Source organism: Pipistrellus hanaki (assembly GCF_964339955.1).
Source record: "Pipistrellus hanaki genome assembly, chromosome: 15".
In the NCBI taxonomy this organism is placed as follows: domain Eukaryota; kingdom Metazoa; phylum Chordata; class Mammalia; order Chiroptera; family Vespertilionidae; genus Pipistrellus; species Pipistrellus hanaki.
In genome coordinates this window covers 47,383,240-47,396,018 of record NC_140517.1, presented here as the reverse complement: position 1 = coordinate 47,396,018, position 12,779 = coordinate 47,383,240, and the positions used below count along the sequence as shown (strand labels likewise).

Below are 12,779 nucleotides of genomic sequence, written 5' to 3'. Positions count from 1 at the left end.
AATATATTTTATTGACTTTTTTTAGAGAGAGGAAGAGAGAGGGATAGAGTTAGAAACATTGATCAGCTGCCTCTTGCACACCCCACACCCCCAATTGGTACATGCCCAAGCAAAGGTACATGCAAACAAAGGTACATGCCCTTGACTAGAATTGAACCTGGGACCTTTCAGTTCTCAGGCCGATGCTCTATCCACTGAGCCAAACCGGTTTCAGCTGTTTTTTTTTTTTTTTTTTTTTTTTTTTTTTTTTTGTGTGTGTGTGTGTGTGTGTGTGTGTTTTCTGGAAAGGAAGTCCACCTGGCTACTTTCTGGAAAGGAGGGGATGCTGGCTGCTTCTCATTTGTTTTCCACTTGGTGCGAGGCACATGATTATGGGGTGTTAGGCAGGCTTGCGTGTGGCTTGGGTAGTAAAGGATGAGGCTCGCTCAACTTCCTTTTTGGTGTTCTGCTGTTTTGGGTTTTAAAAGAACCCAACTGTATCTGCTTGTTGTAGCCGGCCTAGTCTACAAGAGGTGGGGTGAGGAGAGGGAAGGGACGGGATTGGAGCTGGGCGGGGGGGGGGGGGGGGGGGGGGGGGGGGGGGGAGGAAGGAGCCTCAAAGAGCCTAGCGCCTCTGGAAGTCTGCTGGCGGCCACTCAGGATGGGGGCCCAGCGTTGGCTCTGCCAGGCTGGCCGCCAGGCTGCTTCCCTGTGGCTTCCCGAGCCAGGTCACAGGCGATCATGCTGCCGGCGGCCTGGGGAGATACCAGTGCTCTGGGGACTCCAACACTGAGGCCACGAATGGGGTGTGGACTTCCCCAAAGAGAAGATTGCCCACCAGTGACTGGGGCGGCTTTGGGGAAACCCGGGGGGTGGGGGGTGGCTTCCCCAGGGCACTCAGCACTTCCACAGGAGCTGTTACTGGAAGTGGAACCCAGGCGGTGCAGGCAGTAGTCCTGGTGGCCACCAGGGAGCGCTGGAGGGGATGGCCGCCATGCTCTCGCTTGTGGACTGGGGGAAAGCTTCCTCAGCGGTGTCCCCTCTCGGACCTCGGGAGCCCATTAGCAGAGGAAACGGCGGGAGGCCACACCACGACCGAGGTCAACATGAGGTTTTTATTGCCCGATATGCAACGGTCCTTCCGTCTTCATCACTCTTTTCTCTCCCACATCTCATTCCCTTCCCCAGGCCTTGCCACCTCCGTGTATTGTCTTCACGGGCAACCTCTTTCATTTCCAAATGTCCTTTTCCCAGTTTTACCTCCTTGTCTCCGGTTCAGGTCCCCAGAGTCCCAGCCTGGACCCTCCTTAACACGTGTCACCTGGCCACTTTCTGGAAAACTGAAAGTCCTTCTGCACTTTTACTGAGTGACGAGTGGCTAACCGGACTTATTAGCGATAAGTTATAGTTAATAGTCAGCGCTGTGGAACACTGACTGGGGAACTTGCTTTCTTTTTTTTCCTTTTTTAATTTAATAAGTCTTTATTGTTCAGATTATTACAATTGTTTCTCCTTTCCCCCCCTCTCCCCATAGCTCCGCTCCACCCGGTTCCCATCCCACCCTCTGCCCTTACCTCCCCCCCCACCTCCACTGTCCTCATCCATAGATGTACGATTTTTGTCCAGTCTTTTCCCACACCCCCCACACCCCTTTCCCCCTGAGAATTATCAGTCCACCCCCTTCCTATGCCCCTGATTCTGTTATATTCACCAGTTTATTCTGTTCCTCAGATTTTTAACTCACTTGATTTTTAGCAAGGAACGGTTGGCCTGATTTAACGTCTCACCCTGAGCCCGATGAACGGACTGACCCGTTGAATAACTGTGTGTACAGTCACTAAGCGACTTACCGGGAAGTCACAGAGGTGGAGGAAGGCTTCCTGATTAGTTGCCTTATAACCAGCTCATTCGACTTCCTTGGTGTCCAACGTCCAAGCTTCACCAACGTCCCACCAGCCAGAGGTCACGTGCGGATACCCGCCCCCACACACCCCCAGCAGTCCTCCAAGCCCTCAGTTCTCTCCCCTCCCCCACCCGCCTGTGCACCAATGAGCATGCGCGAGTCCGTCAGGAGCCTGAGGATGCGCGCAGGGGCCGCTGAATGGGGCGGGGCCTCCTGGGTTTCCAGTGGCTGAGCCAGTCTGGAACAACGGTCACTACCGGGAACCCTAGACTCCAGCTGGGCTTCCCCTTCCCCAGGAGAACCATCTTTCCAGGCTCCTCCTTGAGCTCAAGACTCAAGGCCAATCAGTCGTTGGGGAAAATCCTCCTCTACCCAGAACTTGTGGGGAAGCAGGTGATGGGCAGATTGGGGGCCATTGATCAAGGAACAAAATGCCGAGTGCACGACCCTCATGGCCAATCAGAAGGCGCCTTCTTGGTACCCCCTTCTTTCCTGTTCTGCAACCAAGTCCCCAAAGAAAACGACACAAAGATGACCCAGCTCTCCATTTTCATGACAACCCAAGCCTGACCTATTTCCACCCCAGTTTCCATCCTTCTTCTTCTCCATCCCTTCCTCAAACCTACCACCCCCCCTCCCAACCCTAGTCCACTCCTCCCTGATACAGGATTTGTTTCTTTGATACAAGCAAACGTTAGACCTATAATGAAGGATCCTGCCTTCAACTTAAAACGTCTGTTACACAATAGTCTCACAGATGGAAGTCCTGATGACTAGGAGCCTTCTTTCCAGGATTACAAAACACAGGAGGCAATAACTCTCCCTGAGAGAGGATACAAATTAAACTTCTCACCTTGAGGCCCTGAAAGGTCTGTCTCCTCGGCAGCTTACCCCCCCCCCCCCACCCTCAGTCTGAGCTGCAGCAGCACAGACACCCCCACCATTGCCGACCTGGGTTCTTGAACTCATCAAACCTCTCCCATCTCAGAGCCCAGAATCTGCTCTTCCCTCTGATTAGCTCCAAATGGTTTAGAGGTCTCAGCAGAAATGTCACTTTGACTTTCTAATGCACACTAGGTTCCTCCTCTGGCCTCTTGTACATGCTCATAGTATTCTGTCCTTCTTGTTATTTTAGGTTATTTTCATGTTTCTCCATTCTGTGTAGCTCATGGAGACCATTAGCCCACGGAGGAAAAGTCAGTGTCTGGCTCATTTGCCTCATCTGTGGAATGTATGAGCTGCATGCAAGAAAGGTGCCCATACATGTGGGGACTTATATAAACATCTACCATGAGTACAAGATGGCCATCTCCCTGGGGCTGAATGAAGAACCACTGGATTGACTCGCCAATAAGGCCCCAGGGAAGAGATGACCCCCCCCTTTTTTTCTTTTTTCTTTTTAAAATATCTATTTATTTATTTATTTATTTATTTATTTATTTATTTATTACAGAGAGGAAGGAAGAGGGACAGAGAGCTAGAAACATCGATGAGAGAGAAACCCCAACCAGCTAGCTGCCTCCTGCACACTCCCTACCGGGTTGTGCCCGCAACCAACGTACAGGCCTTTGACGGGAATCGAACCTGGGACCTTTCAGTCTGCAGGCCGACGCTCTATCCACTGAGCTAAACTGGTTTTGGCTAGGAATTTTCTTGAAGCGAACAGGGCCCTCACTGTGCCGCCGCCAACGCCTCCATCGCCACCTGGAAACATCCCTCCACCAGAGTTTCCTCTGGCTTCGCCCTGCCCAGGCATAGTTCACCATCTTTTGGGTCCTAACACATGCGCTCATGATTCCACCTCCCCGGCGGTGCGGGCGAGACGGGCCGGTGGTGCGCCCTCGGCGGACTGGAGAGGCCTCGGGATCCCACCTCGGCCCGCCGCCCGCCTGTGGGGCGGGCGGCGGGGCCTTCACCTTCATTGCGCCACGGCGGCTTTCGTGCGAGCCCCTGACTCGCACACGTGTTAGACTCCTTGGTCCGTGTTTCAAGGCGGGGAGATGACCCTTTTTTCAACAGCTGCAAATCACCGGCCTCTGATGCCAGAAAGGTTGTCATCTCCTCTGAGGGGAACACTTCACACCATTGTCCATTCTAATGCCAGAACCCCATCCTCACTCCTTGTATGCCTACCTTTCAGACCGGCTGAGAAATATTGCAATAATCTCCTAATTAGGTTCTTTGCCTCCACCTTTATCTGGTCACCACTTCTTTGCTTCAAATCTTCCAGCTGCTTACAATCCATCCATCCATCCATCCATCTATCCATCCAATGACTAAACTATTAAATGATTAAACTATTAATTTATTAAACTATTGTGAGGGTTTATTTTAGGCACTGTTCTAAATGTAGAAAAAAAAAAAAAAAGACAACATCCCTGTTCTCATGGAACTTACATTCTGAGGGAGTCAGAATAAAGTCCTACCAGATAAAGCTCCACTGCCTTATGTGGCACTCACGGCCCATGTTTGTGTCTCTTCTCCACCTGTATCTCTGGACACTTTTCACTCACTCTCCATCCAGGTATACCTCAGGTGAGCATACTGAAGTTCAAAGTTCAAAGTTCAAAGGTGGTCTTATCAGAGACATATGACCACTAAGCATTGAAGTTGGGATTTAATCCATATACTATGGTTCCAAAGCTTGGTCCTCTTGTATGTATATCCCAAGTCCTGAGCACACAGTAGGGGCTCAAGAGGCACTTTTTTCGTGGACCTATTTCATAATTTTGTGTTTATTTTTCCTTCCTTTGACACCATTTCAGGACAGGGCATAGTTCTTCTGGCTAAAACAACAGCTCATAGTTTGCTTTCAAAGCTTCTATGATCAGGTCCAAGAGTCACCGCATTCGATGGCGAACCAGTGTAAAGGACAGGGCAGGGGGCGAGAGGCCTTTGTAAACTGAGGCTCAGGGCGTCCAGATTTGTTACAGGCTCCTGGTCTCCAGGCTTGAACAATTCCATGGGATAATGGCCAGTCCAGGTGTGAATTTAGTTTTCCCAGGGTTTGTCAGCCCCAAATGATCTTGCTTTTTCCTGGAAGTTTAGGATAATGTGTCCTGGAGAGCAAAGAAAGGAGGATGTTGGAACAGGTTCAGAGATGAGGTATCCAAATCTACAAGGACAGAATTCGGTCCCCTCTTTGGGCCCTTGGGGCAATATGGGGCAGGCACTGCCCTGGTGGGAGCCTGGAGCTGTGTCTTCTCCTGCTGGTCCTCCCCTGCATTCATAGCACCAGACTGCTCCCAGACTCCCTTGGCAAGTTTTCCTGCTTCTGCATGTAGGTTCAGTCCCCACTTCCCCTGGGCAACCAGAACCCCAGCTCAGCCTTGCTACTGAGAGGGTGCCTTCCCCACCAGCCTGGGGGGGGGCCCACTTCTGAGATCCCCGAATTGTCACATGGTATTAGAAAAGACTGCAGGAAATATTGTGGAGTATTACAGATGCATGGTGTATACAAAAGAACACCAGTTCCCAGGGCAGGGTATAAGGAGAGCAGGACACTTCTGGTCCTAGAGAATCATCGATGGTAAGTAACAGTGAGACCCAGCTATCCCAAGCACTGTTTCCTCCAAACCTCACTGAGGATATGGGGTGCAGGGTAAATGAAGTCACCCAGGCTTAGTCTGGTCCTCCAGCACCTCGGCTAATTTGGGCCTGTGACATCTATAGCCTGTGCTGATGTAGACTGCCACTCAGAGACCAAACCTTTGATCCTCACTCTAACACTACAACTGCTGTTAGAGGTTCTCTCAACACTCCTCTCAATTGGGACACTGTGTGTGTGTGTGTGTGTGTGTGTGTGTGTATACATTGCTGATTCTTATTACCCTTCAAGTGTTTCTCTCTCTTTTTTTAAAAAATATATTTTTATTGATTTTTTCCAGAGAGGAAAGGAGAGAGATAGAGAGCTAGAAACGTCAATGAGAGAGAAACATCGGCCAGCTGCCTCTTGCACACCCCCCACCGGGGATGTGCCCACAACCAATGTACATGCCCCTGACCGGAATCGAACCTGGGACCTTTCAGTCCGCAGACCGACGCCCTATCACTGAGCCAAACCGGTTTCGGCAAGTGTTTCTCTTAATGTCATCTTTTTTCCCCTCCCTGAGTCTAGATCCATCATCTGTAAAGTGACAATAAAGGGCATTCTATAGGATGAGGAGGGTAATTCCTGAGCACTGCATGTGCCTCTCCTTGTGGGTTTTGTTACATTGTTTTGAAAGACTAGATTCCAAACACAATGGGTACCCACCACACTCTTGTTCCCAGTAGCCGATGTGACTGTGGATGTTTCTGGTTCCTCAGGATTCAGAGACATGTTGGGTTCTGACGGGCTCTTTTCAGCCTTGATCACTGCAATTTTCTTTAACAGTGTCTTTTTGATGTGGTTCACTCTAAGGAAATGACCCTCTGGATCAGTTCTGGCTCTCCACCCCCAGCACCCCCCATGCAGTCTGTGGTCTTAGCAGTTTTGGTTTAGCTTCAATGACACTACCATCTTGTCGTGTTATCTAGAGTGAGCCACACCACTCTCCGGGAACTAGTTAATATCTCATACATGGGGGCCACCTTGCCTATCAGGCTATGGAGCTCAGACGAGGTCAGCTATGAAAAGGCTTTGCAAACTGTGAAGGACTGTTGCTGGTTTTTAAGTCAAGATGACTCTTCTTTGAAAATGGCTCACCAGCTGGCCTTGCCACCCTGCTCCTCCTCTTTCTCATCTGGGATATCTGGTCACTGCCAAGTCCCATGTCTCTGGCTGCTCATCATCACTTGCCCTGGCTCAGCCTGGCTTAGGCCCCAGGCCTCCTGGCTCTCCCTCTCTGGTCTGTGCTCCATCCCAAGCTCATGCTTTTCTCCCCAGCTTAGCCTGCGTCCATGGCTCCCAACTCAGGATTAAGCCCAAGACGACTGGACTGACCAGACTCCCCTCTCCCTCCACCGGGCCAAACTCTGGCCTGACCTCCGGTAACTCTGCTCTTCTCACTATACGCTTCTAGCCAATAGGTTTAGCCAAGTTTCAAGAATCTTTCTGAACTGACACAGAGGGCCTTTCACCTTCACTTTTGGCCATTATCCGCCACTCCCAATGCAGTGAACACTGCATGTATCACTGGGAATTCCTCAAACATGTCCTTAGAGTCTACATAGACCACTTTCTACCAAACAGTGAGTGCTCTGGCCCCCAGATCCGCTCTAGACAGTTCTCTGGGGACTCTGCTGTCTTCTCCAGGGATGCCTCTCACTCCTTTGCCTTCTCCTCTGAGATTTGCTGAAAGCCCCTGTCTCTTAGGCCTGTTTGTGACTCAGAATAGTCCTGGTGGCCCTCGATTTTGGTGACCATGTGTGATGCCTATTTCCCTGGCCAGGCCCTGAGCTCCTGTCTTTGCCTGCTCCGTGCCAGCACCACAGCCGGGCCTGCTGAGCAGCAGGCTCTGGGGAAGGCTGGCTGATGGGTTTGAACTCCAGTACTCACATGCATGGGATGAGGCAGAGAAAGAGCAGTGTAGTTGCAATGACTCCATAGACAAGGCCCTGGAAGAGCCCGTTGATAAAACTCTGGGTAACCGAAGGACTCTTTACTGGAAGCAGACAACATATGAGAAAGGCTTCTCTCCCTCAACCTTCAAATTGAAGCCAAAGCTCTGCTTCCTTCCCCTGGCCCCAGTGCCCATCCCCCTCCCCCTCTTCCTCATCCTCACTTGACATCAGTATGATATTCATAGCATGGCTTCCATGTTCGTTCTTCCCCTCACAGATAAGGTGTGCGCCTAATGCTGGCATCTCGGTCAGGCTGATGGTGGTGTTGCTCCAGGGGGTGAGGGAGGTGGAAGTCACCTGGGGGTTGTCCATCCCGATGACGTCACCTTCCAACCACCACCGCACATAAGGTGCGGGAACCCCATGGAAGGAGCAGCTGCACTGCAGCATCTTCTTCAAAGAGCAGGAGGAAGAGACCAGCTCTGCAGGTTCTGTGGGGAGGGAGGATCAGGAATTGGCAAGCATCCCGACTTCCCTTCTTCACTTTCTCCAGGATCCAGCCTCCTCCTTATTCATGATTCACAAGGAACTTTGAAAGACTTTCTGGAGGCCCAGAGGAGTTGAGCCTCACTCCTCGCTCCTCATCTGGCCTGAACCTGAATGCTTAACCTTCTAGACTGGAATTTTCTGAGGATCTACATTGCATATAACCCCTTATCTACCCCCTAAGCTAGACTTCCTAGTCTCATTCCCTATTTCCCCTCTCTTCCTCCCATCTCCACTCTCCCATTGGGTCTGCCCCTTCCCAGATCCATCTGTGATCAATTTCTCCCTTCATCACTTACTGCTGGATGCTGTGGGGCAAATCCCTTTCCCTCTCTTTGCTCTTTCCTAGTCTGGGAAATAGGGATGCTCACCGAACCTGTGTCATATTATTGTTGCTGCAGGGATGAATGCCCTAATGTTTGCAGTATTGCTAGCTCAGTGTGCAGTCAAGCATTACCCATTCAATAAACAGATGCCTTTCTACAGTTTCTTCTTCCCAACCCCAAGTAGACAATGCTTGAGCATTCATCTAAGGCAAAGATTGCTGTGACATGTTTTGGATAACAACATCTGATGCTGCCTCACCCTGCGAAGAATAGGTGGGACATATAGTCCACTTGGCGAATATCATGGTTTAGTGAGGCCCTTAGTGTTTTTGTGTTATTTCTCATTGGCGTTGGTTGAGGTTACTGGAGGGAAGAGGTCACTTCCCCCTAAACAATAACCCTGGATCTTGGTCCTTCATCTGGTCACTTGAGGTGATGAGAAATCTGCAGGCCTGGTTATGGGTGATGGGTAGCCTGTCCTCCACTGCTGTTCTCTAGCTTATTTCTTTTTTCCATCTGGGAAAGCGAACTTGTGGAGTGCCTGACTCCCTATGAGCTCCCAGCGAGTGCCAGTGGTATCGGACACAGCTCCTTGGGCTCTCTTATCTGCACCCTCATCTCCCATTCCACTCCCTGGCCCAATCTGCTACTTGCCCTGGACACCACCAGCCCAGCCAGAATCTGGCCCGCAGCTGTCCAATCCGGATTGGTTACTTGATATCCTGCACCCTTGTGATCTCTTTCCTCGTGCTCCCAGAGCCCCCAGCTTCACCAAACACCCCAGTGTCCTTCTCTCCACCACTCACCCGGACCTTTGGGCGGCACCACCATCTGCAGCATTGGTAGCTCTCAGGGACAGGAGAAGTCCGGGCCCTTTACTGCAGCCAGCTCCGACCTCAGAACTGTGTGGCCCAGAAGGGATGAGAGGATGAGTAACTGAAAGAAGATGTGGGGATACAGGGAGCAGAAAGTATTCTTTTTTAAAAAAATGTATTTTTATTGATTTTTAGAGAAAGAGGAAGGGAGAAGGATAGAGAGAAACACCAACGAGAGGAAAACATCATCAATCCACTGCCTCGTGCATGTCCTCTACTAGGGGTTGAGTCCACAGGCAGGCATGTGCCCGCCCCAACTGGGAATTGAACCCTGACATCTTGGTTCCCAAGTCAATGTTGAACCACTGAGCCATACTGGCTGGGCCAGAAAGTATTCTTGGCAAGCCAGGAGTTTCTGTCTCTTTGGTCATCCTGAAGACCAGTCAACCCCGAGAAGCAAGAATTACATGGGAAATGCTCAAGAACATCTAGGGACAGGGCAGACCACACCAACCCCCCTGTGAAACCCCCATGCCAGGCCTCCTTTCTCCACTCTCCCCTAGTTCTTTACTCCCAGTCCCAGCCCCCTTGGAGGGACTCTATTACCAGCTCCTTTGGGTTCCCTGTAAAGGCTAACGGAGGTCCACGGGAGGCTGGTGTACCACAGAGGGACAGGATCAGGTCTGCATGTTCCAAGTACCCAGCTGCAGATCCCGGGGTCTCCACAACCACCCTCATTTCTGAGGCTGACTTCAAGCTTTAAAGCATCCAAGGCTATGTTTAGGTTCAATAATTCACTAAAAGTACCCACAGAATTCACCAAAAGCTGTTATACTTGTGGTCGCTGTTTATTACAGCCAAAGGATGTGGATCGGAATCTGTTCAGGGAGCCCTACCCAGTTTGGCTCAGTGGATAGTGTTGACCTGTGGACTGAAGGGTCCTGGGTTCCATTCCAGTCAAGGGCATGAACCTCTTCCCTAGCCCAGGCCCTGGTCAGGGTGTGTGCTGGAGGCCACCAATCAATATTTCTCTCTGTCTTTCCCCATCTAAAAACCAATGGAAAAATATCCTCGGGTGAGGATTAAAAAAAAAAAAAAAATCTGCCAAGGGAAGCACAGACAGTGGGCGGAGCCCAGGAAAGCTCCACCCTGAGAGCTTCCAGCTGTCCTCTCCTATGGAGTCCTGGGGAGTGCCGCTCAAACATCCAGGGAATGGTGTGTGACGATGTGCACAGAGAAGGACAACCAGAGAGCTCACCCACGCTCAGGCCCAGAGTTTTTATCATCAGCCCTCAGTCTCGCGGGCACGGCTGACGGCCCCCGTGGCTGATCCTCGTCTCCAGCTCCTTTTGAAATTGAGCTGATGGCAGGTGATCCAAAGACCCAGCTTAAATCCCACTGTGAAACCATCTGGTGTGGCCAGCCCCTGCCCTGAATCACAGTTTTAGACTATTCAGTGTGATGCAAGGCCCACAGGCAAAGATACTCCTATCGGGCAAGGTATTCTAAGGATTTAGAAATGACCTCCCAGGAGCCAAGGGCAAAGGCCAGACCTCTCTTCAGGTTTAGGTCAAAGTCCTTACTACACAGAATGATAAATGGCAAAGTCAAGGTAGCAGTTCACTCTAGGACTGAGTGGGAGATGTATTTGGGGTGGCAGGTACACGCTCTTATTTTTAGACCCATGTCTGAAATATTTCATAATATTTAATGAAAATATAATCAATGGTCATTTATGTTAAACCTTCATATATATGTATCATACATAAATATATGTACTCATACATCTTTATATATTCATATATATTCATAAATATGCACATACAGAAGTGAATATAACAAAGATACAGAAAAATCATAATAAACTCTGGGCCTGAGCGTGGGTGAGCTCTCTGGCACCAGTACTTACCTATGAAGAGAGCAGAGAGGATGGAAAAGTGGAGCAGGATTTTCAGTTTTTATTCTGTACACTCGGTACTGTTTGACACATTAGTTTGTATTCATGTGTTATGGGTGAACAGATTATTTTCCCAAAGATGGATTAGTAAAAGAAAACAAAGGATTACATAATTAGGCTATAATAAAAGTATTTAAAATGAATATTCATTTGTTGTTTGCTACATGCCTGTCAGTTTCACACTCCTCCCAAGAGCCTGAGAGATAGAATATACAGAAAGACAATGGCCAGACCACGTATGACCTTCAAGCCTCAGCTATACATCTTACATGACTCTGATCCAACTTTGCAGCAACCAGTCCAACAAGCCAAAGCAGAGAGCAATTGGCTCATAACAGCCAGAACTTGGTCAATGAGTGCCAGGTTCCCTATATGTTCCCCCATCAATCACATGAGGCGCCCCACTTGTAATTAGCTAACCCACAGCTTCCCCATGAGCACAGTCTCCAATCAAGCACTATGTGAAATTCCTTCTCCTTTTTTCCCCTCTTTGCTGTAAGGATTCCCCACTGCCCTGCCTGCCTTTGAGTCTTTGTCAAATGCAAGTGATGGGGGCTGACCCTCTTGCCACTGCAAGCTCTGAATGAATAGCCTGTTTGTTCTCATTTGGGAGGTCTTTGTCTGTTTCTTCAAACCCTGTGGTATTAGGTCTTGTAATTTTCTTTTTATAGAGGAGGAAGCTGTAGCGCAGAGAAATAAGTGATTTTCCTGGGGTCACTGAGCAAAAATAGGTGATGTTGGATTTAAAACTCAAGTTCTTTCTCCAACCCAGATTTCAAGAGAGTAGTCATTTTATAATCTACCCCATCCTATGGCCAATAGGCAATCTAGTAAAAGTACAAATTAGTATGAAAAGTTTAAACACACTCATGTCAGAAAAAAAAAAAAAAATCAATCACCTAAAATTTCAGAAACATGCCTCTAAATGGAATAAAATGGTGTCCAGGAAGAAATGAAGACCCAAAACTCTGGAGTCCTCTTTTTGACTAGTCTTTTATATATATATAATTGATTTTTTTACAGAGAGGAAGGGAGAGGGATAGAGAGCTAGAAACATGGATGAGAGAGGAACATTGATCAGCTGCTTCCTGCACATCCCCTACTGGGGATGTGCCCACAACCAAGGTATTATACATGCCCTTGACCGGAATCGAACCCGGGACCTTTCAGTTCGCAGGCCGACGCTCTATCCACTGAGCCAAACCGGTTTCGACATTGACCAGTCTTTTTTTCTCCCATGTCCCATAGCTAGCCAATCTGTCAGAAAATCCTGTTGGCGCTGCTCTCAAAATCTCCCCACTTCTAATCACCTCCACTGCCGCCATCCTGGCCCAGTTGCTGCAATAACCTTCTCACTGGCCTTGCTGCTTCACGGAATCCCCTGCAGTGCATTCCCCACATAGTGGTCACAGGGCTTCTATCAACCCTGAAAATGCCCTCCCCTTCTCCGCTCAGAACTCTGTGCTCTCTCTCATCTTATCAGAGTGAAAGCCAAAGTTCCACACAATGTGGCCCTTTCCCTTCTCCTCTCTGATCTCAGCTCCCGCCGCTCTGCAGAGGCTCTCTTCTTCAAAGAGTGGTTTGTTCCCTCTAATGGGTCTCTCTCGAGAGGCACATTTCTTTTTTATCCACTCATCCACTGATGGGCACTTTGGGCTGTTTCCAGATCTTGGCTAATTGTAAATAATGCTGCGATGAACGTAGGATTGCATATCTTTTGAATGAGCCTTGTGGGTTTCTTAGGCTGTACTTCCTGAAGTGGGATCGCT

General features: G+C 49.4%; 1 pseudogene across 1 annotated transcript; it reads right to left on the bottom strand.

The window, feature by feature from the left end:
* Positions 1-559: 559 nt before the first annotated feature.
* Positions 560-975, bottom strand: LOC311633518 (pancreatic progenitor cell differentiation and proliferation factor-like; annotated as a pseudogene). Its single transcript has one exon. The product of its transcript is annotated as a pancreatic progenitor cell differentiation and proliferation factor-like (transcript).
* Between the last annotated feature and the right edge of the window lie 11,804 nt (positions 976-12,779).